This window comes from Triturus cristatus, chromosome 9 (genome assembly GCF_964204655.1).
Source record: "Triturus cristatus chromosome 9, aTriCri1.1, whole genome shotgun sequence".
Classification (NCBI taxonomy): Eukaryota; Metazoa; Chordata; class Amphibia; order Caudata; family Salamandridae; genus Triturus; species Triturus cristatus.
The window spans coordinates 804,693,021-804,718,693 of NC_140592.1; the positions used below are offsets into that span (position 1 = coordinate 804,693,021).

A 25,673-nucleotide genomic window follows, 5' to 3' on the forward strand; every position below is an offset into this window, starting at 1 on the left:
CGATTTTTGAGCCCTATTAATCGCTAAATGAAACTTTTGGAGTTTCATACGTTTTGAATAGTGATTACCTAATTGCGATTCGCTGAAAATCGCAATTAGGTAATTGCTATTCCAAATCTTGATACATGTGGCCCTCAGTTACTTGCTTGATTAGAACAACAGCTCAAGCTCATCTCTCTACTGAGGCGTTGACTCCAATTTGTCAGAGTAAAATGTCAGCTATACTGTCGGAATAAATAACATATTGAGAGTTAGTCAGCTTATGTCACCATCAATATTAATGTGACGCTTGTAATCTGAGACTTTTAAGTAGTGAGTTTATAATTACACACCAGAACACACAATCCCACACCACATAGTTCTACAACACTCAATAGCACACAATTACTAGCCACATAATTCCAATACACACCATGCCACATGTTTCCACTGCACATAACTCCACTCAACACCACATAATTAGTAATTGCACTCCAACCCACATAACTCCACACCACATACATCTGCTCCACTCCATACAACATAGCTAAAATACATTAACATTGAAAACGCCTATAGCTCTTAGGTTGCTGCTACCTATTGGCTTTGCCAATGCTTGTTGTTATTTGGTGTTAATCCGTTGAATAGTTTTGAGATATTAAGGAATACAAATTTGTATATCTAGGGGTGCGAACCCTCCGTGAATCTTGCCGATCATGTGCAAAGATCTGATTGGCTGCCAACACTTCAGCCATCTTAGGACTCAGACCCCAAACAAAAATATAAAAAAGAGAAGGAGGCAGGGTAGGAATACCCTGACCCCCTACGCCTGGTAAGGACCACACAACATTTAAAAAAAAAGTTTTGGTGGTGAAAATTGAAACTGATTCAAAATTTTGCGACAAAAATAAAAAAAAAGGTCTCCTTTGGCCTTCAAGGGCCCAGGGAACACCAACCCCCTGGGGCATGTTTGCAAAAAAGGAGGGGGGGTTGCACAGTCTTCCCACAACATAAAAAATTGCCCTGGGGAACACCATCTCCCCGGGGACAAAACAATTAATTAGGGGGGGGGCCTATGCCCCTCCAGGCTGTTTTGTGCCCCAGGAACCACCACCTCCCTGGTGCTGTACACAGTAAAGGAGGGCGGCATGCAGCCCCCCACCCCCTCCTGGAGCCATTACTGGCCCTGCGGACCATCCCCCCATGACTGCCTCCCTATCTCCTGAGGTGCTCACCCTCGGGAGATAGCAGTTTGCTTTCACTTGGAAGGAGCTTTGACAGCTCTCGCCAAGTGAGATCAAACTGTAAGTCCGCTCCCAGCAGGTGGGAACAGGAAAACTGCTCCCGCTCGCTGGGAGCCGGATTTGTATCTGTCTTCCTGCCCACTGTCAAGTGGGCAGTAGAAAACAGATGACAGGACTGCTTCCACATGGAGGGGGCAGCATTTTTGGCTGCTCTCTGCATGTGGAAGCAATGCCGGCTCCTGCTGGAGGTGGAAGCTGGCAGGGACCACAGGGGCATTGAGGCTCCCCTGCGGTCTCCAACGTTGCACACTGGGTGCCCTGCGTGGGTTCTAGGGCACCAAGTATGAAGAGACCGGGCCCAATGGATGGGGTTTCAGGGCCCAAAATCGGCCTGGGGGGATTTTGGGCAGTTGCATGCATTTTAAATAATACAAGGGTCCCCTCCCCTTATATTATTTAAAAAGCATGCAAATGTACAAAATCCTCTGCCAACTCCGGTCGTTTAGCCACACCTGCTTTTCCATAGTAGCATGCTAAGATCTTCCCAGATTTTCTCACATTAATGGGCAGTTTTCCAAAAGGCCCCCGAGTTGGTTTCCCACTGATTTTGGTGATGCGTTCTTGATGTAGAAGAATATGAGGGCATCTCCATCAAACAAGCAAACCAAACTGTGGACTCTTCTTGGAAAAAAATGAGGTTCCATTCTTGCCCTAATGCTCATTTCACACAAATTAAATCTCAACAGGAAGCACTTACAAATATAAATGCAGCAGGTGTCCCAGTTGAAGTTCCACTTCTGTAAAGCATAAATGATCCTAACTACTTGGGTTGGTGAAAGAAAAGCAAGTGTGTTCCCTTTCGTATTCCACGTTGAAAAAAATCCAAAACCCTTAACGGAGGTGAATGCGTTGTTGATATATTGGAGAGCTATCTAATCTTCAGTGAGTGTGTCTTGAGAGCTGAGTCCATGGTTCTCCCTTTTAGTTACCCTGAATATGCAAATGCCTAAAACCATCTACAAGGGACACGCCATTTTCCTTAGTAATATGCAAAGGTCATCCTGCCTTTTCCCATGTTGTTTGACAGCTTGTCAAACTAGCTTCGCTAGATGAGGATTCATGTTATATAATAATAATAATCCACATTTGTAAAGCGCGAACAATCACCCGTAAGGGTCTCTAGGCGCTGGGGGCCGTCAGGAAGATTAAGCAAGCTATTGGCCATAGTCACATGGTGCTGGGCTAATCTGCCGCCGGTGATCGAACCCTGATCCCCAGATTCCGGAGTCAGTCGCCCTGGCCGCGGCCCCACACCTCTTCCACCTTATCACAGATTTGTTGATCAAAATGCTAAAGAAACAATCACATTGCCAAAATTACATGCACGCAAGGTCACAGGAGACATTTCCTCATGGCCCATTATGTAGCTGTAGTGCAAAATATGCACTAGTTATTACCCAACGAGGTAGCACCTACTGATTAACCAGTAGAAAGTACTCCTGTTGGATAGACTTTTCAGCAAAACTGTAGACTCTTGTTCAATAAAGAGGCAGATGAGGTTCTGTTCCAACCCACTCACTCACAAAGCTATTGACACACCCACACTGACACTCACACACCCATTCAGCTCCTATCACAGACTCACACAACCACCCACACACCTACTCACACACCCATACAGACACAAACACACCCAATCACAAAAGTTACAGGTTACAGTTATAAAATGATATAAAAAAAGCTTCGAAATTCACCCCAAAAAAAACAAAGGTTACAGGGACGTTATACTTAGGAGATTACATTAAACAAGCATTTGCAATACCAATTGGTCCCACTGATGGGAGACCTATTGGCTTTGTCAAAGGGGTTGGGGTGGCTAAGGGTGTAGTAAACACGTGTGCATGTATGTGTACTTATACATTTATACATCAGACATTTTTAATTTATCAATCTAATATGGTGTAATAGGAAAAGTAAAAAAATGAACAGTCCAGCAGCACTTTGCATCTTCCGGGCTCTCATTAAAAAAAGAAAAGGAAAAAAAAAATATGTGGGATGGGGAGCAGTGGCAGAAATGGAGGGGAGGCCACACACAGAGAGCAAAAGAACAAACACACAGCAGCAGATCACACGCAGAGAGCAATACAGAAATGCAGACAGCAGCAAAGCATTTACAGACAACTGTCAGGCACACACAGAGAGCACCACAACAAATAGAGACAGCAGCAGGGCACATACACACAGCTGCTGGGCATGCACAGAGAGCAACACGACAAATACAGACATCAGCTGGCCACATGCAGAGAGATGCAGGGCACATAAAGAGAGCTGCAGGGACCATACAGACAACAGAAGTGCACATATAGGCCACAGCAAAGCTCACCAAGTCTGCTGCAGGACAGATACAGATTTCAACACAACAAATATAGAAAAAAGCAGAGCAAATACAAGCTGCTACAGGGCACACACACAGAGCAATACAATAAATACAAATAGCAGCAAGGTATGTATGGACAGCAACATGGCACATTGAGAGAGCAATACAAGTACTGACAGCAACAGTGCACATCCATAGAGTAACACAACTACAGACAGAGGCAATAGAGCACAGACAGCTGCACAGCTAAGTCCTAGGGGCCTCGGTGTCTGAATGGCCGAGGCAAATAATACGGAGAGCAACACAGTGTGCAGCAGCGCAGAGAGCAGTGCGGTGCACCCAGTAGTGGGAAGCAGCATTGTTAGCTTTTTACAATCACCCTCTGTTGCAGTGATGTATCCCACAGAGCTGAAATCAGTGCTGCCACGCAGTCACAGCAGACACCCCTGAGCTGATACTAATAGCTGCTCCACATAACCGGTGCTGTCCCCTGATCCCCCTCTGGAAGCTGCTTCACTGCATCCTGCAGAGGAGTGTGTGCCTCCTGCAGTGATCTCCCAGTGCTGTAGAGCCCAGGCATTCTCTGAGCCTGGCAGCCCGGGGTCACTGCAAACCGGGGCACCGTGCAGTGACTGTGCTGTGTAGTGCTGCAGTGCAGCCCTGACATAATTCACAGAGCTGTAATCAGTGCTACCAAGCAGTCATGGCGGACACCCCCAAGCTGATACTACGGCCTGCCCCACATAGCCGGTGCTCTCCCTTCAGCTCCCTCTGGACATCAGTGCGTCCTGCAGAGGAGTGAGCAGGGCACAAGTGGTGAGTACACGGGATCCACCCACTATTTTCACATTGTGAATGCCGTCCACCCTACAAAAAGCTGGGCCACACTGAAATATGCTGAACATGTCCCGGTGTAATTTCCAGGCACTGGGGCGCATTCAGCAGTTCCTGCGCGTTGTCTACTTTCATAGCAGCAACGTGCAGGCAGCTAGGGGGCTTTCATATTTCAGACTCCAGCTGGGCCCATAACAAAAACCGAATTTAAGGGGCCATTAGGCCTCCTTTTGTTCCACTATCTTGCTTGGGAGCTATCTGAGTGGTTACAACTAGAGGCAAGGGAGGGGGAAGCAAAGGCGTAAGAGAGGAGTCCTTTTTACTTTCTTCAATCCCTGTATATAAGTGATATGCATGCACTGTAAGAATGTCAAATTTGATGGTCTGTCCCAGTATCTACACAAACAAAATTTTAAATACCATTATCTAATTTTTATGTAGCCTTAAGATATTTAAAATGTGGATTTACTGCCATGCTTCTCCTTGTTGCCAATTTCTTTGTGCCAGAGTTTTTACAAAATAAATGTATGAGTTGAGGCTCACATTGTGCTCCTGGGATGTCATTTTTCTGGCACAACCCTGAAGCATAAATCCCATTTGTTAAATCTCATAATGAGCTCATGACTACTGGTTGAAAAGGCTGTCGTTATGGTATCATTTTATTTATAGAATTTCTATGTTTCCAAATTGCATTGGATCTTTCTTGTGTTTTGTTTTCACTTTATCACTGTTAGTGTGGGCATACATACTTTACACATTGTGTCTAAGTTAAGGCTGACTGCTTTTGTGCCAAGCTACAAGAGGGTTAAGCACAGTTTAATTTAGTCACTTTTGTGGTTCACCCTGACAAGGATTGTGGTAATTGCCTGAGTGGGACTTCCACCCCCTCAGACAATACCCCAATTCCTTACATATATGTGTTTGTGGAATACACAAATATAGACACATGAAAGCAATCGTAGGTGCATTTTTCAGGGATTTCACTACCCTAGGTCATATATTACATGTATTGATGCAATACACAAACATAGGGATTTGAAAACAGTCATAGGTACCTTTTTAGGGAATTCTCATTGCTTAAGATTATTTTGTAAGACAGTTGTAAGTTACTCCTGTTTGGGAAGCGAAGCTTAGTGAATACTCCCTGTTAGAGATGGGGGTCTCTAGTTGGCAGAGGTAGGTACCTTTGACCGAATAGGGACCCTTGCTTTTAAGTCAGGGAAAGGGGATTACACTACTGGATAACCCCTGCTCACCCCCTTGGTAGCTTGGCACGAGCAGACAGGCTTATCTCAGAGGCAGTGTGTTAAGCATTTGTGAACACATACAGTAATACAGTGAAAACACTACAGATGGACAACACACAGGTTTTATAAAAATAAGTATTCTTTATACTTAACACAAGACCACAAACGACAAAAATCCACAATACTGTACTTAAAATAGACTTAAAAGATGGTAGAAGTAACTTAGTTCAAGTTGATGGTAAATGCGACGAAGTTCTCACAAAATACCTGGATGCGTAACGCAAAATAAACAAGAGGCTCGCAGCGTTGGAGATGCGTCGGTTCCTTGCTTCGGGGGGGAGGATGCGTCATGCCTCAATGCTTGCGCAGAGTTGGGGATGAGTCTTGATCCTTACCGGAGAGGAGGTGATGAGTAGATTCTCCTACTGCGGCCCGGTTGCGATGCGGCAAGATGGCGCCTTGATGCAATGGGACAATCTGATGCGATGCGATAAAATGGCACCCTTGATGCGACGACGTGTAGACGATGCGTGCATGCTCGGCGGCCGTGCGGCGAACTCTGTAGCTTTGGAGCACACGACAGGCCCTGTGCCACGCTTCTCCGGTGAGGCGACGGTGACCTTGCGGCGGCGACACGCTTCTCCGGTGATGCGTCGGGTAACAGCTTTGACGAAGGCACACTTCTCTGGTGATGCGGCAGCAACCTCGGCGGCGTCACGCTTCTACGGCGATGCGACGGCAACAGCTGCGACTGCGACATGCTTCTTCACGATGCGTCGCGCTTCCAGCTCCCAGCGACACGCAGGCTTCTGCGGATAGAATTTCCAGCAAGGAAATTCAGGGGGGGAGCAGGTGGTGAAGTCTTTTTAGCCCTGAGACTTCAGCAGGAGGCAAGCACAAGTTCAAGCCCTTGGAGAAATATTCTGCAAGATGATGAAAGTTCTGTCAAAGTTCCTTCTCTTTTCCTTGGCAATGAAGACACCACTGCAGGCCAACCAAGCAAACAGCACACTGGCAGAGGGGCAGTCCAAACTCCTGCAGCTTCCTTGGTTCTTCTCCTTGGCAAAAGGTTTGTCTTGAGGTCTGGGTCCCCATATTTATACTACTATTCTCTTTGTTCTCTGAAGGCAGAGAGACCTCTGCCCAGTCCAAACCAGTTCTGGTCAGTCCTGAAGCTCTTTGTTGACAACATTCCTTCTTTCCTTTCACAGTGTAGGCCAGGGACATTGGAAACACCACAGGAGGTAGAGCCAGCATTGGGGAGGGAAGGCACAGCCCTATTCAGGTCCCAGGTGCAACTCCTCCGACCCATCTACATGCATATCTCTCTATTCAGCCTTGTGCTGACTCACCCTGTCTCCTGGAATCCCCCAGCCCCTGTCACTCAAACTCCAGACAAGGAATACACAACCTAGCAGAGGCAGGCTTGGATAGTTAGGCAAGAAAATACCTACTTTCTGAAAGTGGTATTTTCAAACACAGAATGTTAAAACCAACTTTACTAAAAGATGTATTTTATCAGTCTGAGTTCAGTTATACTAAATTCGAATTTCTACCATGTTCCCTGAGTCAGTTAGGATTATGAGATGTTATAATCAAACTGCCCATTCTGGCCTATGGGGAACAGGTAGCCTTGCAATAGTGAAAAACGAAAATGGCTGTAATTCACTATTAGGACATGCCACACACATCAGGGCATGTCCTACCTTATACTTACAATGCACCCTGCCCTTGGGCCTACCTTAGGGGTGTCTGATATGAAGATAAGGGAAGGTTTAGGGACTGGCAAGTGGGTGCACTTGCCAAGTCGACATGGCAGTCAGAGACTGCACACAGGCTCTGCAATGGCAGGCCTGAGACACACTTTACAAGCTGCTTCTGTGGTTGGCACAACCAGTGCTGCAAGCCCACCAGCAGCATTTGATTTACAAGCCCTGGGCACACATGGTGCACTCTACTAGGGTCTGACAAGTAAATCAAATAACCCAATCATGGAGTCACTAATCAATGCATCAATTTAACATAGGGAGCACTGTGGCACTGAATAGCAGTGGCACAGTGCCCAAAGAATCTAAACCAGCAAAACATATAAAAAAAGACAATCAGTAAAAAATGGAAGGGAGACTCACGCCAATGGTACCAGGTCTAACACTCCTATTTGGTGTTCCTAAAGAATAAAGGCAGGCATAACTTTAGAGAGTTATAGATTATGCCTATTTAAGCGAGGCAGCACCTAACTTATTATGGCATGAACTGCTTTACAAATGTGCGAAATGAATAAATGAAAGCATTTGTGGCATGTGCACATCTGGAGAGAAGTGCCATCTATCCTTTCAGTGACCTATGGTCACACAATGAGAGACGTAAAGGGTTCCTCGATCAGCCTTTACTGATGGAATGGGCGACAAGGCTACAACTTAATCTATAAGGATTAACCATATCACGTTGCAAGGTAGCTGGCAAGTTGCATGTTCTACATTTTGGAAAGTAGATAATTGCCTGCTGTATGTTGCATTGAACAGTTGTCAAAATGAAGCATGCAGAAAAGTTGACATGATCAGGACTTGGAGTCGTGTAGCAGATGACGCATAAGCCTTTTGAGTGAAACCTGAGCCAGTAGAATAACTGAGCCCCTTACAACTGATGAATTGTCTACCCTACAACTCGCTTCCTTAACTCTCTTTGTCAATGTGGCTAGGAAAGAATCTGCAGGCACAGGCAGCTTAGGTGGTCAGGTAGAGCTGGTCAGCAGCTGCTGTAGTTGAGTAAGCCCACAAGTGAAATGCTGTTTCTCTTTCAAGTATTAAGGGGGGGCACTCAGGAGGAGTATGGGCATACATAGGCGACACTTTTAGGGTGGGGTCTTCCTAGCCTGTGAGGTGACCCTCCCTCAGCCTGCCCTGACTTATCGGGTTACTGAGTCTAAGTCTAAAGGTCCGAGGGGCCCCAGTACACAAGTGTGGTCTCTGGGAAAGGGGGGCCTCAGCCAAAACTGCAAATACAGTAGGCAGGAAACAGTGGTCCACATATTGGGCTCCAGAGGCTCCTGGGTTTTTAAACAGGAATCTGAAACTGCAATTGAGCTTGCCTAGATAGCAGAGGCCTTCTCTTCAAGGAGAGGGTGGGGCCTACTTTGTAGAGGATAATAAATAGATACTTTGCAGTTGGTCTCAACTTTGAGAATGAAGATGTTCTTGTCCGAATTGCCCCAATGCTCGGTGAAAAGTTCCAGCAATTATATTGCAGGCTCCATTTTGTGTGTGGGGCCCCCTCTCAGTTTCAGGCCAGTGAGTGTTCTGCAGGGTGAGGGGTCCCTTCATTCTGTTGTGTGACATCTCTCACACATGCAGCCGGCACCTACATCACACAAGACAAGGGGTCTACAAGAAAAACTGCCCACACACCATGATCTAATTCTGGCAGTCTTGCCTTGCCCAATACCTGCCCTGGACACAAGGCTTGGTAACTTGGACCACTGTTACTTCCACCAGATCAGAGGCTGAATTTTCCTGAGACCTCTCGTTAGTAATGTAGCATTACTGACTGCTTAACCTTGGTAAAAGCCACAGGAGAGCAGAATAGAAACTAAAGATGACACTTAGTAATGCGTGTGCTGCTTCCAAAAAGTTGACTCAAGGTTTCCATCGCAGGAGTAAGTAGGTCATCCAGTCCTGCTTTTAACCATGCATTTAATGGGGAAAATAAAGCTACAAGTAACAAATTGAAAAGCTCTGTGTGTCTCAATTGCTGCTCGTAAAACTGCATCTGCCCAAAATATTCACCCTGTATATTCTTTCTGGAGACATGTCAATATCCCCGTTCTAACATTTCGCTTCTGGAAAGGCATAAGCATACATTAGAACATCTAATCATTTGCAATACTAATAGCCTTTAACCCTTCACAATACATTTAGCCTTCAACTTGTAACATTTACTGCTTTTATACTACTGTCAGCCACAAAGTTTCCACAATGGATGTCAATCCTGACTTGCAGGAGACGCTGTTGTCTCAAGACTATGACTTCGAGAAATCCCTTACAGTGTATCTCTACTTGGCCTGTACTTTGCACTGTTATCTTGTACTGAGACTTCCTCAGTACTCTCCCAAAGTACCTTCTTTCCTGACTGTCAACTTCCACTTCACTGCATGTAACTTCCACCAAGTTCTCATGATTCATCTCTGATCTCACCTGCTGTATTGCAGTACTAAGACATCCATAAGGATAACACAATATCATAATGGACCCCAATTTGTTTTGCACAGTTCATGAAAATCCCAGTAGTGAGACTTTGAAGGGCCGATTCACAAAGGTAAAGTTAGATGTTTGGTCTAAACTTAGACCAAACGTCTAAGTATACGACTTTGGGAATTCACAAAGGGCATCGAGTACTATCTTTATGTCCGTACTCGGAGCAGAGATGGCAAATGGCATGACACTCCCGAACGTTCACATACTACTCGATCGCCCACTTCTTGTCATCCAGAATAGACTATATATTCGATGCAGCAAGTAAATTAGCTGCAATGTCGGGTGTCCAGATCCTTTCCTGAGGGCTATACTCAACACCAGGCTGGGGATTATCCGGGTGTGTGGAGGCTGAACACCTGGTAGCTGCAGGCCACTCAGCTGCCTGATCTTCTCAGATAAATCGTAGTTGAAAACTTTGAGATCAACAAAGAATTGGTTACATCGTGAAGGCTGAATGCTTGGTGGCTGCAACACACTCAGGTGTCTGATATTCTCAGAGAAATAATGTTAGAGTACTTTGAAATCAACAAAGAAGTGGTTGCATTGTGAAGGCTGTAAGCATGGTGGCTGCAGAACATTCAGGTGTCTGATCTTCTCAGAGAAATAATGGTTGAATGCTTTGAGATTAACAAAGAACCGGTTACATCGAGGGTGTTTCTCTGTGATGCTTTCAAGACTCTGATCAGAGGCAGGGCCATGCCCTTCAGTAGTGGTAAAGAAAGAGAGATAATGCAAGAACTGATTGTCTTAGAAAATCTCCTCCAGGAACTGAAGGCATGGTAGGCTGACAACCCAAGCGTAGATAATCTTCAACCTTTTCTAATCACCAGGGATGCAATCAGGGGTAGCCTCCTCAACAGGGCCAAACATGCAGGGCTACTGTCACAAAACAAGGTGTACGAATGGGGGAACAATGGGGAACACATTTTGTGTGGCTATGTGAGAATGACACAGAAGCCAGGATCATATCCATAATCCTGGACTCCCTTAGGTAACAACTATTTGGGGTAGCAGAGATCCCAAACACATTGGCAAAACACTATGAAGAGCTCTATGCAGCTCATAAGTCATTCAATATGGAACAGGAGAGGCCAATCGTCCCTGCCCTCCCTATTCATAAACTATCTGCAACTGACATTGAGGAAATTGACATGCCTCTCACTAAACAAGTAATACAATGGGCAATCATACAGATGCCATTAGGTAAGACACCTGGCCCAAATGCATTCCCTACTGAAATGTATTCTTCACTCTTAATACTGTATCTCCTGGAAGTATTCCAAGAAGCATGGAACAAGTGGTGAGCTTTCCCATGACCTGTATAGGGCCACCATAGCAGTAAAACGTAAACCCGGAGCACCATCAAACATATGCAAATCATACAGGCCTATCTTCCTCATAAATATTGAAACCAAGTTCATTGCTAAAATTCTAGCTATTAGATTAGTGGAGAACTTTTACACTCTGGTTAGCACAGATCAAAATGATTTCATGCCTGAAAGAAAGTCAGATTCTGTCTTTGTAGACTACAGGTGGCTTTAATGCAGTTGCAAGGGTTAAACAGCCTTCCTGCTTTCAGGAGATTTTTGGAAGGCATTTGATATTGTACACTGGCCTCCCATGCTTGCAGTCCTAGAACAAATGGGTTTTGGTCTACGTTTTCCTGGGATGGTAAAAGTCCGTTATGTTTCCTCCTGGGCCAAAGTCCATGTCAATGGTGCATTCTCTGCCCCTTTCCAAATATGATGTGGCAAGCAATAGGGGTGGCCTTTCTCCCCCTCCTGTTCATGTTAGTTGTTGAGCACCTCATGGTGTGGATCAGGTGGGATGCAGAGGTCTGGGGATTTCAGTGGCCAGGTGGTCTCTAGTACAGAAATGCTTTATATGCAGATAGCATCCTACTCTTAGGGTTAATAGGGGAAACTCAACATACTCAAGCGTGCTCTAGATAGCCATAGGGCATAAAGTCAATGCAGTCTGTAGTTTCACTCTGTAGAAGCAAAGATCACAATGGATCGATTTGAGGTAAAAGGTATATCATGCACATATAGATCCCTGATCATTAACTTCTCCTATCCACTCATGTATCTCAAAGAAAAGTGGGAACACGACCTAGGTGCTCTAAATGATGATGACTGGGCCAAAGCTTCAGGGAGACCATGAGTGTATCATATGATTTAGTGTTTTCATACCTCAGACATTACCCACCAAAGAATCACGAAGTGTAAAAATGTGAAATAAGGAGAACTCCTGGTATACCAAGTCATGTAGGGAAGCTAAGTGTGCTCTGTTGGAATCTATCAGGTTAGGGCACAGACTTGAAGCAGCTAGGAAAGTTTACAAAAATGCCATCACCAAAGCTAAAAGAGAGTGGGAATGCAATAGAATGATGAATGCTGCAAAAAGTAGAGATTACCACATCTTCTGGTGCATGGCAGCGAGTGGCGATCCAGGAATTCCTTCTGCACTTGGGAATAACATACTGGCTAGCGATTGGGTTAAACACTTCACTGAGCTGTATGCTGGGGATACAACTTAATCAATGCCCAACCAGTGTTCTAGAGACAAGGGCTTAGACCCAGCTGTTGATGTGCTTTTACACCAAACCGCAGTCAATGCTGATGAGTACTCGTGGGCCAGTGATGTTTCCTCTTGTATGGTCGCCTGTGATTCTTCGACTGACAGCATTGCGGCTGGTACACCCATTCCTACCCACGAAATCTCTAAGGCAGTTGACATGATTATACCCAATAAAGCTCTGGGTTTGGAAAAGTCCCATTTGACTTGTTCAAGATTTTTAAGGACATTCGGTGCCCCTATTTTGTTTTATTTTTTAATGCCTTACTGGCTGATGCTCCTCTGCTGTCAACCTGGGCTGGGGCAGAGATAATCCCCATGGTTGTAGATCTTCTCTGGTCAACTACAGTCCAATCAGCCTCATTGAAAGTGCCCAAAAACTGTTCCGCTGCATTAGCCTGGTTAGGCTGACCGAATGGATGGTAGACTCTGATGTTTTGTCCCCATTGCAAGGTGACTATAGAGAAGGTATAGGTACAACAGACCAGGTTCTCTTCACCTCCAATTGTTATACTGGAAATACTTTTTACTGAGGGGAGGTAGTCTCTATGTAATTTGTGTTGCCCTCCGATCAGCATTTGATTTAGTACCTAGGGAATCCCCATGGAGGGTTTTGGTGGGGTTGGGTGTCCCTGCCTATCTTCTTAATATTATCATCAGGGTACACTCAAATAATTATGTGCAGGTTAGGTGCAGCTCCCAGAATGAGCTAACAGACCCCATCCCTGTAAATGAGTGAGCGAGGAGGTGGTGTGTGCACACCCCAACCCTCTTCCTTTTTTACATTAATGGTCTAGTTTCTTATCTAGAAAGTTGTGAGGTTGATTTTACTGACTACTGCACATCCAAAAGTGCAAGATCAAACTTGAACAATACTGTATGGCTATTTTTAGGGTTTATAGTTCATCTACATATCGTCCAAGAACTCCAGCTCTTGAAATATATAGGTACCAGGCAATGGGGGCCTTATTTTATGGAGCTGAACTATTGGGTACTGCAAATGTTGGGTCTTTTGAGCAAGTAGAAAATCGTCTCAAGAGAATCCTAAAAAATCTTCCAGCAAGCACTCCATTGCGGCTAGTCTATGGGCTAAGGCGTATTATTGATATGGTAGCTATGAAACCTCTATTCTATTGGTGGTGAATATGGAAAGTTCTCCTACACTCCATTACCCGTAAGGCTCTAGAGGAAGTAAAAGGAATGTCGGAGGCTAGTTAGATCCCTTGGCTAAAGGTAGTCAGGGATCACCTGAGAGAGATTGGGCTGGGTAATCTTTGGTCGGCACCAACAGAAGCTGCATCAGGTTAGAAGCAGATCCTGAAAAATGCCTTTTGGCAGCATGTTGACTTACACACTCTAAGTTCCATTAATGAGGGCTCTCTTATTGCCTACTTTGTAGAGTTTAAAGCTGAGTAAGTAAGTAAGTAAATTTATTATGCATAATTAACTAAAATCATTGCATATGGTGATCATACAACGAAAGCACAATTTCTTGTTAATATAACATCTATACATTTAAAATAAAAGGAACACTTATCTAAAAATCGGAAAATATTATACAATATAAAAAGAGAAAAGGTTAATATTCTTAAAACGTGCAAATAGGTGGAATTTGCCGATCATCCAAGAAATAGTCGCTGTTTCGTTAAACCATTAGCGAATCTAATTGGATATTTAATCTTTTCTCTGTGATGTCCAGAAATTTTGTTAGGCGACAGTTTAATTGAGTAACAAACATAGAAGTGTTGCTTATCTGCAAGTCCTCACACCATGCTGTATAAAAAAAGGTTTTAATAAGGATACCCTTATGTCTTTCAGTTTTTCACATATACAGATGATGTAGGTAATGTTCTCTTCACCCAGTCCGCATAATCTACATTCACTGTCTTGTCCTGTTCTTTTCCTTGGCGGCAATAGTGCTTTTATGGGTCCAACCCCCAATCTTAACTTCAACAATTTTTGTTTTGTATGGATCTTTATTCCTAGGTTTAGATAGGTTTGAGGGTTGCCATTTTTATAGTTGTTTACAACTGTCCATCCATGAGTTCGTCTTGATAATGTTTCCTTATCTAGTGCGAGGGAGATGGTTTTTGTTGCCTTTGTAGCCAGTTTTTTAAAAACATTGTGGGATACTGGAGTATTCCAAAGGTTCTCTAAGCCCAGTATCTCGATTGAATCTTTGAGATATTTATTAGATGGGGATTTGCTGGTTCGTGTTAATTCTGTCCATAAAAGGTCGTTTAAAGTGCCTTTTTCAGCTTGTCTGATTTTGTGCCAGCTTTTTGCGTAGGCTCCCATTCTCTCCACTGTTTGGTTTTGTACACCAAATTCCAGTCGAAGTTGGGCTGGAGAGACATATCTTGGAAGTTGGAATATCACACGATATGCAGTTGTTATAATATTATTTAGCGTTAAAGCGTCTCTCCCTCTCATTTGTTCACTCCCATATAAGATTGTAGGCTGAAATTTGGCTCTCAATATTTTTAAGAAAGGTTCCAGGGAGAGGTCTGGAAGCTGATTCTTCAATGGTTTGAGTGCCAGACAGGATGTCATACTTTTTTTCTTTAAGGTCTCCAGCTGTGGTTTGCACGAGTTGTTATGATCAATGAGGATCCCCAGATACTTATAAGTAGTGGCTTGTTGTATTCTTTGCCCATCCAGGTACCATTTTGGCGTGGATTTTTTATGGTAATTCACTACCATAATTTTGGTTTTTGAATAGTTTATGTTTAAGATGTTTCTTTTTGAAAATCTGTTGGTTGTATCCAAAAGGCGTTGTAGGCCAATAGGAGTGCGACTGAGTAAAACTAGGTCATCGGCGTAGAGCAGGTTTGTCAAGGTTTTTCCTCCTAGTGATGGACCATGAGATTAACATTTGTCCAATTCTTCTGGCAAATCAGCCATGAAGAGGTTAAATAATACTGGTGAAAGGACGCATCCTTGTTTGAGGCCCTTGTTTGTTGGAATTTTTCTCGATAATCGCGAACCTTCTCCCAGTTTTATCCTAATCCACGTTTCTGTATATAGGTGTCTGAGTTGGTTCAGAAGTGGCGAAGGTATCCCCCATTTTGTCAGTTTATACCAGATTATATTACGGTCCACATGATCGAATGCTGCTGCATAGTCTATAAAAGAGAGGTACAATGCATGTTTTTTCTCTCTTGCAGCATCCATAAGTATGGACAGGGCCAAGATGTTCGTTGTTGTTCCTTGGCCTTTTTGGAAACCGGTCTGCGTAATGGGAATGATGTTGTTTTCAGCTGTCCATCTTGTGAGTTCTTCCAGAAGGATCCCTGCATAATATTTGGCCTCTACATCTATTAGGGCAATTAACCGATAGTTGTTTGGATTGTCGCGTCCTCCTTGTTTATATATCGGGCTTACAATTGAACCTCTCCGTGAATCTGATAGTTTCATATATGTTAAAGCATATCTATAAACTGGCTCCAGAACTTTACTCCAGAAAGCGGGATCTTGCTTAAATAGCATTGGAGGAATTCCATTAGGCCCAGGTGCTCCTGATCTCCTACCTTTTGCTATTTGTTTCCTGATAAGTTGTAATTCTCTGTCGGGGTTCTCTCCTGATGAGCTCATTAAGCTGAGTATTATTTTGAGCCATTTTTGGATGAGATTGAGCCACTCCAGGCTAGAACTTTGTTTAAAAACTTTTGCCTAGGAGCGCTACAGACGCATGCTTTTAATGCCACCTTGAAAAGTGGAAACAATGTTCCTGTTAAAACTTTTTCTTTTTTGCCCTGCAGGAACGGAAATGGCTGAACATCTTATTTTATTTTGCCCAGTCTACCATGATTATAGGAGGAAGTGGATACTCTCACTCTGTTGCAACCTGGGGGTGAGAGAATACAACATTTTGTTCAGAATACTTAGAAGTTGTTCTTGACAGTTATTTTTGCTGTCTTGAGATATTTCATGTGCACTTGGAGGTTAAGACAGGGAAAAATGCTTATGTGAAGCTGGTGCTTTTACATACATGTGTTTTAATGTTTAATCTATTTATATATATTTGGTTTTGGCCTGTTTTTATTATTTGAACTAAGAATTTTTGTAAGGTTTTTTATATATTTGAAACATGTTCTTTTATGGCCTCTGGCAGAAATAAAGATTGTTTTGACTTTGATTTTGAATAGGCCAAAGCCAGAATGGCCCTGAGAGCTCTGGTCATTTCAGCCAGACTCAGACTTATCCATTTTATGTATCTACACTGTGTCTACTATAACTTCACAAGGTTGTAGTGAAGGGGAAGAGCTTCATCGGCTGCCTGCTGACGTTACAGTAGTCCTGATGGCACATTCTTGTTCACCATATGGAGCTGCCCCCCCCATTGCCACATAGTGGACTAATATGCACTCACCGCTTGAGAGCATATTGGGCTATAAATTTCCATTAAAACCTAAGGTGGCCCTGCTGGAGATAATAGACAAATGAGAAGGTGGCTGCAGACCTATTGGTTGGTCTTAGCTTCTTAATTGCAAAGAGAAAGTGACACAATGCTAAGCACTGGTGAAACAATGCCCCCACTAGAGAGGGTGATTGGAAGGAAGGCATGGACAGTGTGCTCTTGTGGAGGAAACAGTGTAAACAGCTAGAGGCTGCCCAGCTAAATACTTTTGATGTTGGTCTAAATGGACACAATTTAATGCCGATCAGTGGGGCATAGATGACACAGTTTCCTCTCCTAACTAATTGTGGGTTAGTCTTTATATGGGAATTGTAATACCTCTGTTGCACAATTCTTTATGTATATATGGTTATTTGTATAAAAGAGTTATTAAAGCAAAAAATACTTTTGTGATAAATGACCGCTAGACTTTTCCTGACTCCTGGTCCCTGGTAGCAAGAAGGGCTTCCTATACCATGCAATCCTTTTGACCCATCTTCCCTCATACATGTTTCCCACAGAAGCTAAAGGTCACCCTAACCTTTTTCATATCCCATCTAGACTGTGCAAAGGCTCTCTACCTATGAGTCTTGCTCTTCTTGCACCACAGACTGAAAAGCATGGCAACAAATTAGCTTCTATGCATTTGTCGATTGAAACACCTTCCACCTGTTCTGCAGTTGCTTTACTGGCTCCTTCTGGTCAGTCCGTCCTCCTTCCACGTATGCTGCATTCCCCATATGGCAATTCACAAAAAGGGTCCATGCTTCATTCATGTAAGGCTCCAAACCTAAAACAGAACCCTCTGCTCTAGTATGGCACTTTGGCTGATCAGTCCCAAGTACAAGAAGAAACATATTGGTGAACGTCATTCTACATACAAACAGCAAAATTGTGGCATTTCCTCCCACTAGTAAAAACATGTCCAAAATCACTCGGAATCTGGTGGGGGAAGATCTGGTATTGAGGTTCACAAGATCAACAAACCGATCTGATTGTCTTCATAAGGAAAGTGTGGATATCCTATGACTCAGACCATATCCACCTAAGAAATGTAACCTATTTCCTCCTAGGTCACATGCCTCACTATCTCTAACACTTCATTCCACACAAAGAATAAGCACAGGTGCATGATAGCAGCAACACAAATTGTGAAATCCCCTACATATGAATCAGATCACTGAAAGACTTCCCAAATCAGCTACACTCACAATACACACCCTTCCAACCAGACACAACAATTATATAAATGATTCAGTCTCACTCCTCTTTACACGCGTAGGCACAGTGACAGAATACATGATAGGAGCACTACTCTGATCACCACATGCAACACCAAAAATGTCTCACATAAGGTGTATTAGTCCTTAATATCCTTCAAATGAGAACACCCTATGGGCACACCCTAGGGCATGTGTCTTCAACCAGTCGATCACGAGCTACCAGTAGCTCACAAACACCTTCAGAGTAGATCAAAGCCTTGAGTTCATTATAAATAAGCACAGGGTCACATTTCCCTTTTGAAGTTAAGGGAAGGCTGTGTTCATTTTATATTATTATCTTCAGGCTGCAGATAGCAGGGCTTGATAATGAACAGTGCTTGAGTCAGATTTATAATCCAAGGCACAGAGGTGAAGAACTGCAGCAGTGAGGTAATTAAGTCTTAAATAAATGTCCTTGTCTACTCAGTATTGGATGAGGACAAAATGAGGTTTCTGAAAGCTTTTAAATGGGGGGAAATTAAAATGATGAGTTACCTTAATGATTAAGGTAACACCTCATTTTTATTTTCTCCCATTTCAAGGTGTTCCATTTACAAATAGCAGGCCCCTTGCTCCCGGAGGCCAGTAGACACTGTGCCATATTTATAGCATACAAAAACTGTCTTTTTGTAAATGGAAGAAATTTAAAGTGAAATAGAATATTTCTATGAAACATTATGTCAATGCTTTTCTCAACTTTCAATTAAGCCAATTATGTGTTAAGATTTTATGAAGCATGTTTCTTCACTTAAAATTCCTCCCATTTAAACAAATGGCTAGATTTTCTGTTATAAATATGGCACGAAGGGCCCGATTCACAAAGGCAATCTGAGACAAAAGTCTAACTTTACGACTTTTGTTATTCACAGAGGTCATTTACCAGTCATATCTTTACGTATGCAGTCGGGCCGTACTCTCCGCACCCGGGCTGTACTCTCCGGCTTGGGCTGGACACTCTGGCACCGGGTCGGATGAAGTGTAATCAATGGGCTGGAATACAATATTTTACACAGAGGAACATTTGGAACGTGTGATTAATGGTAGAGGAGGTCATGAAAATCAGTTTGGGCAGGGAAAAGGATGTGACCTAACACTACATCATATCCCAGAAAGGTTTGCTCATTTGCATCATGGTATATGCAGTCCACAATTTGCACTTAGTGTTGAAACTACAGTCAACACTGAGGGGAGTGCAAATTGTGGACTGCATGTACCATGATGCAAAGGAGCAAACTTTTCTGGGATATGATATAGTGTCCGGCCACACCCTTTTCCCTGCCCAAACTTATTTTCATGACCTCCTCTACCATTTATCACACTTTCCTAATGTTCCTTTTTGTAAAAAATTGTATTCCGGCTCATTGGTTACACTTCATCCAGCCCGAGCCGGAGAGTAGGGCCTACGCCGGAGAGTACGGCCTGAGCCGGAGAGTACAGCCCGGGTGCGGAGATTTCGGACCGACTGCGGGGGTAAAGATATGACTTGCAAATGACCTCTGTGAATACCAAAAGTTGTAAAGTTAGACTTTTGTCTCAGATTGCCTTTGTGAATCGGTCCCCTTGTCTTCAGGCCACTGGGTGCAAGATGCCTGCTGTTTGTAATTGCAACACTTTGAAATGAGAAAGAATGTAAATTATGAGTTTTATGGAATCCAGATAAACATAAAGTTAACTCTTTAGTTTAATTTTCTCCCATTCAAAGTGTCACATTTACACGCAGCAAGAATCTTGCTACTAGTGGCTGGGAGACACAGTGTCATATATATAACTTGAAAATACAGTCGTTTTTACAAGTGTGTGAAATTGAAAATGTAGAAAAATGTTCCATATGAATATTTTTGCAGAACATTTTTCTGCACTTTAAATTTCACCATTTAAAATAAATGTTTGTATATTTTTGTTGGACATGTAATGGTGCCACATATGGTGAAAGGTTTGTCCTGTGCCACAAGTACATACGAAACGGACTCTCATTCACCCATACACATTCATGCGCACACAACACTGAGACACATGGCAGCCCTGTCATATTGCCCCCAGCCAAAGTATTTTGTTCAAACCATGATATCTGGCTCTACGGACATTAGTCAATGGTGCTGGGTGTGCGGGTGTCTAGTTGCACTGTGGAAGTGGCTTGGCTTTCATTAGCTCATAATGACTTTCACTGCTCAGATGTAGCTCTCACTACAGAAAAGGTTGGAGACCCCGGACCCAAGGTATAGGACACTACCCTTTTGCTAATGCATTTTAGCAGCAAAGAAGTGCTACAACTCAAATACAATACAAGGTATGTTGTTAAAGCAAGTCATCTTCTAGTAAGACTGGTGAATTGCTCAGTATGCTATTTCAGAAATCAGTGTAATCTGCAAATCCACAGGTTATATTATCCTAAAGGAATACCACTGAGTTCAGTTATGCTAACATCTATAACTCATCTAAAGGCACTTCAAATTTAATCAATCAATCAGAATTCTAGCATAGTGCAACTATTCACCTGTGAGGTTCTCAAGGCGCTGAGGGGGGAGGAGGATCCGTAGTTCAGTCGAAGAGTCAGGTCTTGAGGCCCAACCTTAAATGCTTATCAAAAAAGTGGTTCCGTCGGGTTCTCAAGAGTTATTTCATATGCGCACAAAGTATCGCAAAACCCAACTATTCATAGGGCATGGATATCGCACACGCCTATACACATGTACAAATTTATCGGGAATAATCACAATGACACATTAAATGCATATCCACTTTGCATTTTATCCAAATTAATTCATTCAAATATGTTCATTTTTCAAAGATACAAAAATAGCTGTTTGCAATGGGTGAAATATATGGTGCTCAAGTGACATATGTGCTTAAGTGAAAAAACAATGTGTGCAGTATATACAGGGTGGTTCAGGATTTATATACAGGGGACAGGACAACGTTTCTAATGGCCAGACTCATAACCATGAGCCCTCGTTGCTATTAATGCTCCTTTTGGTATGCAGGGCCTTGGTTGGTCTGAGCCTTGTTGTATCGTCGACGTTTCAACCCACGATGAGCTCCTTTCAGTAGTCACTACGGGTCTTCATCAGGACTGTCTGCGGAGGAGGGGTATTTGTTACAGCCTATGGATGAAAGATACATGATTGTCAGGCGTGTGGATCGCTTATGTTAGTGATGTGTAAAGAAGGGAGACTAAGGTGGACCACTCACCTAGTCTGGACCAAAGTTCTGGCTGCATGTGCCCCTAAGTGGCTCCTTTTGGGAGTTTTCTTCAAGGACCTTGGCATGTGAATGGCTGTAAATTAAAATGATGCGCGGTGCGTCAGTGGGTGCGCTGATCGGTTGAATAAATAGGTAAAATTATTCAAGGTGAGTTATAAGCTAAGTGGAGCCGAATAGCGTGACCCTGCATAATCTTAAAGTGTAAAAGACCAGCGTAAAGTGGTGCACGTAGGACATATATCCTCCACTGAGCTGTGGCTCATTGTCAACCGAAAGAAATCAATGGGTGAAGCGTGGTGAGGCCAAGCATAATTAAAGGCATCCTAAGTGAAGGATATGGCCTGTCATGAGAGTCGGTAATGCTTATAGTAAATAGTTAACGAGCGAAATCAATGGGTGCAGCATGATGAGGCCAAGCATAATTACAGGCACTCTGAGTATGGGGTTGGTAATGCTTATAGTGAATGGTTGCCGAGCGTGATATCCGACTCTTCGGGTGAAATCATTCTGAGATGGGAGGGGTGATAATTACAGTGTCTAAAAATCCTCCCTGGGAGTAAGCTCCACCCCTACTACAACGAGTAATAGCCCTACTGTATGAACCATCAAAGGGAACGATCGCGCTGACAAAATATGTGCGTTGCAGAGGCACTGGTGATTAATTCTTCAGGGACTAGGCCGTGAGCGCGTAACAGTTTGTACACAATGTGTGTTCCTCCTTGAAGTGAACACTGGCCACTCTATAGAACAACCGCGCTAACAAAACTTTGTGCGATGCAGTGGCTCACCTGGAGTCCAAGTTGAATGGCGGAATAAGTCGGCTACGGAGGAGCAGGCGTCGGTCTTGCTGCAGCTCAGTGGGTAAATCCTACTGTCTAGGAGCTACTAGTCTACCTTAAAAACAGCGTACCGGGCAGCGTGCACGCTGCTGTTACGTCAAGTGAAGCCCGGTTGCTAAGCAACCATGGAAATCGATTGAGAATGAGTTCAGTGCGCCCGAATCCTGTTGTCAGGGCTTTCTGTTAGACGAGCTAGTGGCAAATGTACAAACTGAATGTTAAGAACTGAATCACAATTAGGAAAAAAGTTTGGCATATTATTTCATCACGAGCCATGATCATGGAATTATAAAACATCAACGCAGTCAATGCACACGGCTGTCATAATAGCGAGTGGTTTAACAGGATATGTTACAACATTGTATTGAACCCATATAAACAAGTTGTAGTACATTGTCTGACAATTAAGTATGCGTCCTGATCAAGGAATTCAGAGGAAGACAAAGGAGGAGAAATACAATTCTCTGTGGTTTTTGTAAAAGGCTGATTTAACACCATAAGGAGCATGTACATCTGTTTAAAAACAACGTGAGATGTATTATCAGTGTGACCACATATATAACATCAGCGTAGTCAGTGCACACTGCTGCCAAAATGGCGAGTTAATTTAACAAGATATGCTAAATCTTATTGAACCTATACAAGCAAGTTATACTGCATTATTTGGCAATTCAGCATGGGTGGTTCACAATGTGTAAAATATGGACAAGTGTCATGTACCAGTGCAAAGGGAAAGTGATGTTAGGTGTGGTGATGTATGCACTGGCCATTCAGTATTGGCAAACCGGAGTGTACCCCTTTTATAACTGCCCCATTTGTCTCGCTTTTTCCTCATGCTCATTCAAGCCAGGCACCATGGAGTTAAGAAAGTGGATCCACTTGCATTCTTTCAGGATCAATGTAGCTGTTATTGAACCACCCCTGGGATGGGGGCAGATTTTCTCAAGTACCTTCCATCTGATACTCTCTGGGGGATGGTTGTGTGTGGTAAAGTGTTCCACTAGGGGCGGCCCCTGCACTTTGCACCTGATCCTGCTCATATGTTGGAGGATGCGTGTTTTCACCTTTTGTGTGGTTTGTCCTACATAAGGTGTATTGCACGGACAAAGGATTATGTACACAACATTGATGCTGTTGCAGTTGGTGAACCCTGACAGCTTGTGTATTTGGTTGTTGTGTGCAAATGTGGCCCCTTCAATGGTGAGTGGGCAAGCTTTGCAAGAGCCATATTTGTGGTGTCCAGTGGTCGGAGGAAGACCCAATTGACTCCTCAAATCAAGTGGCTTGGGTGGTTCAAGGTAGGCCTTGACCACATTGTCTCTGATATTCCTGCCCCTCTTGAATGCGAACAGGGGATGTTCAGTGGTTTTCAGGTCATCCGCTACTAGATTCCAGTATTTCTTTATGATCTTCCTTATTTCATTGCTTTTTGAGTTGAACGTGGTGACACACACAATGTTTTCTGTTCCAGTCTTTTTCTCCTTGTGCTGTAATAGTTGCTCCCTAGGACAGTACCATGCTCGCTTCTTTGCTCGCTTAAGCAGGCCTGTTGGGTATCCACAGTCTCTTAGTCGTTTGGTGAGACAATCTGCCTCACTGAAGAAGTCGTCTCTGCGTGAACAATTCCTCCTCAGTCGCAAGTATTGCCCATATGGCAAGTTGTCTCTCAGATTGCGGGGATGGTTAGACTCATTTGAGTAGCGCATTCCTTTCCGCTGCTTTACGATATAGGTCACAGTATAGAAGACCTTCGTCAACTCCAAACGTCAGGTCCAGGAAGTCGATGGCCTCATCACTGAAGTTCATGGTGAACTGGATATCATGTGACCTACCATTCAGCCACTATTCAAAGCTTCTTAGTTCTTCTTCAGTACCGATCCAGATCATCACCACATCATCGATATAGCTTTTCCAAACTGCTATAGAGTTGATGAACAGGTTATTGTCACTGTACAGGTGTTCCTCCTCATAACTGTCCATAAAGACGTTAGCCAGGCTTGGGGCATAGGTGGCACCCATCGCAACTCCTTTGCATTGGAAATAATACTGTTTTTTAAATATGAAGTAGTTTTTCTTCATGGCAATTTCTAGCATGGTAATTAAGAAGTCTGTTGGAATCCAATGAGGTCTTGGGCGTTTATCCAAGGTAATCCTTACCACCTCAAGGGCTTTCGCCTGGGGTATGGATGTATAAAGAGAGGAGACGTCAAGTGTCACAAGTAGCTGGCTTAAATGCAGCAGTGATGGTGATTGCCTGAGGCGCAGAGGACGGGAGTTCCAGGTCTTCGCAGCCAGGTAGAAGAAGGATCTTCCTCCAGCTCTGGTCTTGCAGATCCATTGGACTGTTGCCAGGGTCAGTTGGAGAAGAGATGTCTGGTGGTAATGCAGAATGAGAGCCGGTGGTTGAGGCATGGAGGTCCGGCAATGTGGAAAGCTTTGTAGGCATGCATGAGGAGCTTGAAGGTAATTCATTTGTTGATAGGTAGGACGTGGAGGTCTGTCAGATGGCCAGTGATGTAGCTGTGGCGTGGGATGTTCAGGATGAGTCTGGCGAAGTCATTCTGGATGTTCTGCAGTTTCTTTTGAAGTTTCTGTGTGGTGTCAGCATAGAGTTCACTGCCGTAGTCAAGTCTGCTGCTGACAAGCACATGGGTGACTGTTTTCCTGGACTCGGTGGGGAACCGTTTTAAGATCTTATGAAGCAGGCGGAGAGTGTGGAAGCAGGAAGACGAAACTGCATTGATTTGGCAGTTCATAGAGAGCGAGGAGTCCAGGATGATGCTGAGGTTCTGTGCATGGTCTGTTGATGTGGGGAGGTTTTGTGCGCTGCGGGCCACTAGTCATCCCAGGTGGATGGGATCGAGCCCAGGATGAGAACTTCAGTCTTGTCTGAGTTAAGCTTGAGACAGCTATCCTTCATCCAAGTGGCCACTGCCTTAATCCTGTTGTGGAAGTTGCTCTTGGCGACTGTGAATTCGTCTGTGAGGGAGAGAATCAGCTGGGTGTCATCTGTGTAGGAGACAATGTCGAAAACTCTGCAGCTGATCTTTTTGGGTTCTCAGGTGAACAGTGAAATTCTGACTCTCTATGTTCGGCCGGTGAGGAAGGAGCAGATCCATTCTAGCACTTATTCACAGATGCCAATGTCGTGGAGGCTTGCGCAGAGGGTGTGGTGGGAGACGGTGTCTAGGGTGGCTGAGAAGTCCAGGAGGATGAGGGCAACAGTTTCGCTTTGATCAAGGAGGGTGCAGATATTGTCTGTAGGGGAGAGGAGAGTGGTCTCGGTGCTGTGTTTGCTTCTGAAGCTGGATTGGGAGAGGTCCAGGATGTGGTTCGTTTTAACTCAGAGAGTTGGGTTTTAATAGCTTCCTCGATGACTTTGGCTGGGAAGGGGAGCAAAGAGATGGGTCTGTAGAATCTTCATGTTAATCAGGTCGGCAGAGGGTTTCTTCAGGAGGGCCTTG

General features: G+C 43.9%; 1 protein-coding gene and 1 long non-coding RNA gene across 2 annotated transcripts in view; both read right to left on the reverse strand.

Moving 5' to 3' along the window:
* ESR2 (estrogen receptor 2) overlaps positions 1–25,673 on the reverse strand; it is a 557,334-nt gene that overhangs the window by 509,426 nt on the left and 22,235 nt on the right. The gene's annotated exons all lie outside the window — the stretch shown is intronic.
* Positions 20,899–22,248, reverse strand: LOC146798871 (uncharacterized). The gene is made up of 3 exons (XR_014969208.1): positions 22,159–22,248; positions 21,359–21,443; positions 20,899–21,270 (listed from the first exon to the last, which is right to left on the reverse strand). It is a non-coding gene; the product is annotated as an uncharacterized LOC146798871 (long non-coding RNA).